The sequence below is a fragment of the Oryzias melastigma genome, linkage group LG6 (assembly GCF_002922805.2).
Source record: "Oryzias melastigma strain HK-1 linkage group LG6, ASM292280v2, whole genome shotgun sequence".
In the NCBI taxonomy this organism is placed as follows: domain Eukaryota; kingdom Metazoa; phylum Chordata; class Actinopteri; order Beloniformes; family Adrianichthyidae; genus Oryzias; species Oryzias melastigma.
Genome location: NC_050517.1, coordinates 14,465,178 through 14,469,883, shown reverse-complemented (window position 1 = coordinate 14,469,883; position 4,706 = coordinate 14,465,178).

Genomic DNA, 4,706 nt, shown 5'->3' with positions numbered 1-4,706 from the left:
CTGATATGCACTTGCTAGTTTTTATTGCAATACTATGTGCTTGATTAGCTTTCAAATTTCAGCAGCAAACATTATACCTCGAGGTTGCGTCCTGCTTTTTCAGTCCATAACCCAGGGTCAATAAGGGCTGCAAGTCTCCTGGAATTTTAGAAAATACACATTACTAACAAATCCAGATTTAAAATTGATAAAGATTGAAGTAGCCTGAGAACAAGGCTTCATGCTGAAACATTGAGCCAGAGAACGAGGCTTCATGCTGAAACTTTGAGCCTGAGAACGAGGCTTCATGCTGAAACTTTGAGCCTGAGAACGAAGCTCATTTTAAAAAATGTAGTCGAACAACACACTTGGCCATTGAACAAGGCCAGAACACTTTGAATTTCTTTACTGTCAACCTAAATATGGTTTTGTAGTGATCATCCCCAAAACCATCTGGCCGAAGAGAATCTAGAAAGAGTATTTCTTTCTCCGCTACCAATATAGCCTGAAACAGACATGTTGTCATCATACATGAAAATTCAATTCAATTCAATTCAATTTTATTTATATAGCCCAAAATCACAAAAGAATTTGCCTCATTGGGCTTCAAAATATGAACAATAGTTAAAAACTAAGACTAAATAAACTGGTTATCCCTCCCTCCCGGTAAGGAAAAACTCCTAAAAAAATCTGAGCCAGGAAAAAAGAAGAAACCTTGACAACACGTCAACTACAGTCAAAACAAGAAAGACCAAGAGCACTCACGCAGAGCAGATAGTGGTCAGCGTGACCTGCCTGTCTGCTCCAAGCTGGAAAAACAAGGATGTCCTCGGATCTGTAATTTTCCTAAAAGTTTGGAACAAATTAGTAAACATGCACAAACGGGAATAAAAAATAAAAAAAAAACATACGGGCAAGCAGTGCAGCAGGTTTGCTTCTGGATCTTTCCAGGTGGGAACAGCATACAAGTCTGCAATATAAACGTCTTTTCCCTAAATGAAACACACACACACAATAAACATACAGGGTACAGCTCTAGAAAATGTGCACCAATATGACAGATTACGTGTCTTTGCGCTGCTTCCCCCACAATCTTTAGACAGGCATTCCCAATCTGAAATGAATAGCAAAAAGCAAGACGATAAGCTACAAAACAAATATTTTTAAAACATTACATCATTTTTCCTTTTAATGCATTGGACACTTACAGCAGATTCCATACACTGTTCCAAACCTAGGCTCCAAAAGTCTTCTCGTGTCAGGCAGATATTGTCCTCCTTCACCATCAGCTCTTTGGGAGGACGGTTTTGGTCCAAAACATATTCCAGCTAAATGAAAGGAGGATTTCATGTTGAATATGCGTAAATATTGTACCAAAACCAAACAAGAAACGAATTAAAACTTCATCTACATCCTACTATAGCAACAATAAAACCACTAATGGCTTTGACTTATCATGATTTAATGCATCTTACTAGGCTGGACTGAAGTTGGTTCAAGTCGTTTTGCCATTTTGGTCCTGGACTGTCATAATGATGGTCAGTCTGCCACCCAAGTGTCACATATGAGTGATCAAGGGGAACTTTCCTCTCAGTCGACAGATCTGATGACATACAAATATGTAGCAAGGCATAGAAATGGTTAAATGTTTTTCAATATACAATACATATTTCATTGTGATTCGTTGTGTGGATCTGATTATCTTACTTGAACATCTTTTGTAGCTCCTCAGCCTGGACACATTCACTACATGACGGGTTGCTCCCTTCATGATGGTGGCCACCCCTTTCGCTGTAATGCCTGCGACAGTGAATGGTCCTTGGTGCTGGGAGGATAGAGTGTCTCCAGTCCGTCTCTTCTTAGCATCCCCAGACAAGAGAACATCATCCCCTTCTTGAATGGTGCATGCTCGTTCATGTTTTCTTTTTCGGGATCCATACGACTTCTGCTGGGAGTCTTGTGCTCTTTCAATGTTACGTAGAACCTACAAAAATATTCCATGCAAAGCAGAAAAAAAACATTATAAAATATATAAATTATCAAATTATATAAAATCATTTCACTAAAGCAGAAAAAATGACAAAGATAAAATAAAACACTAGAATCATAACCCCTTCAAATGTACTGACCGTTTCATTGAGGACAGTCATCTCCTGAACCCTACTATCAATGTCTTCCTCTGGGTCTGCCACTTTGAAGTCATCCCCCATTGGACAGACATTCATGACAGCAGGAAGACGTGGATGGCGGTGAAATAACAAATAGTACGGACTGTGGCGGGTGGAGTGCTGATCATACAAAACATCTTAATTAGTTTATTTTCTCTTGCACTTCTCATTGAGTTTTTAAAACTATAAATACTGTCTTAAAATGCTTCATTATAAGGCATGTTACAAGTAATTCCAAATAGCAGTGGAAGAATACCTGCTTTGCAGTGTTGATGCCGTACACAACAGCAGCAAGGTGAACATCCCAGTCATTGTGTTTGCTGTTAACATATTTTCTGAGAGCACGCTTTATGTTTTGGTTGGTCCTCTCATCCTTTGAATTTTATTGTAGTTTAGAATGATAAATAGGCACCACTGATTTGATAAGACTTACTCAAAGTTAGTTATTTGAATGCTCACCTGTCCGTTGGTCTGGGGATGGTAAGCACTGGAGACGGCGTGTTTTATGTTTAGCATTGTGAAAATGCTGTCGTTGAGCTGAAGTAACATGAACAGACTTAGCCAAAATACATTGTACTACATCACAAATCTAGGTATGAAAAACACTTTCACAAACTTTTACCTGATTGACGAATTCTTTTCCCTGATCGGTGATAATTTTTCTGACCATGCCAAAAGTATACAGCTTGGTCGTTAGAATTGCAGAGACCTCTGCTGCAGTTTTGGTCTTCAGGGGTTCTGCAATGACCCACTTTGTGAATAAATCGGTCATTGTGAGGATGTATTTGTTTCCTTCCCTTGTTTCCGGAAGAGGCCCAATTAAATCCATCCCCAGAACCTCCCAAGGTTCTTTCACCTGCAAGTCAAAGAACATAACAATTTAAAATTGATAGATACTTTGTAGCATGCAAACTTGTTATTGGCAAGTAATTTAAAAGAATGAAGAGGGTTTAAGATGTACTACCTTGATGGGATGTAATACACGGGCAACTGTCTTAATTGGATCATTCAGTTGGCAGCGATGACAACTTTTGACCTGAAAAAGAAAAATACATTTTACAAACAACATGTTTATTGCAGTAAAAAACAATATTAAAAGAAAGTGTCTATTCTCATGTAATTTTCTAAAAACGTGCGGCCAGTGCTAAACTTTTTTCTTAGTCACACAGACCCAGAGGAAAGGACTGTGGTTACGGTTAGGGTTAAACAAGCCAATGTTTCCTGAGTGCGGCTGTCTCGGCTGTCTCTGCAGCTCACGGCTCCACCAGGGGACGGGTCAAATGTGGAGAACACATTTACACATTTAGGAAAGTGACAGTTAATGGGACTTTAACTTTAAGTTTCATTTTAATTATGTGCGGCCAAAAAAAATAATAGATAAATAAAAAAATCAAGCCTTGGACACACTTAAAATGCGTGTGGCCAATGCAGCAACACGATCTTGGCTGCATGCATTACGTTTGGCCAATATGATTTTCCATCATTTTCTGTGCTGGTCGCACTTAAATACGTGAGAATAACATCAGCCATATTAAAATTTACATTGACATAAAAACACATTTATGCATAAATGGATGCAAATGTCTCAGATCAAAGTTAATGTAGCTGTAATAATGTATCCTCTTAACTCAAATAGGCCCATACCCATTCCTCGACGTCCTGAGTTATTGTTGGCCAGTAGTAGCCAGCCACAACGCGGTCTCTGGTGCCTCTGACGCCGTTGTGGTTCCCACCTGGATTGTCATGGCATTCCATGAGAGCGATTCTCTTCTCCTCTGCTGACATTATAACCGATCTCATGTACTGATAGCTCGGCCCAGTATAAAACAGTCTGCCGTCTGTTACAAAAAAAACAACACATTTTTAATAAAAAAACAAAAAACAAAAAGGGTTAAGACCGTGGGATGACTTAAGTCAAGGGAATAGAGCTGCAAAAATGTTGTCGTTTTTTTCATGAAACAAATTAATGACATCATGCAGTTACCTTTCGTTGTATATTTTGGTGCCATTCTTCTAATTTTTCGACGCTGTGAATCACTTTTCGGAAGCTCTCCATTTGCTAAAAAAGCATAGAGTTGGTTGAAAACCGAAGTCTCCATGTCAAAATTCAAATTATGTGACTAAATATATAACTTGAGATGCTCGTGGTGTCTAACTGAAGGTCCGTGGTGTCTAAATAGCTCGCTATGTCAGAAACAAGACAAAACTGTCGAAAAACTTTATCGTCGTGAAGCAATCAAAAGAGGAAGTGACGTCAGATTCGCGCATGCGGGGTACCGGTCTTGCTTCCGGGTACCGGTCTGGCGGTGACACGGGGGACTGTGGAAGTCAATGGGTGACGTCAGAGCTGATTGTCTAATTATATATTATGTCTGTGGCCTTAACTGATTGGAGACGTTTACCACCTGGATTAACTACTCTGTATTTACTACTCTACTAGACCGCACCGGACCGCTCAATAGAAACGAGATTTAGCTTAGCTAGCTAGCGAGATTTCGTCACGTTTCCCAGCATGCACTGCGGCTCAAAATTTATCTTTTTAAAAGAAAAAAACATTTA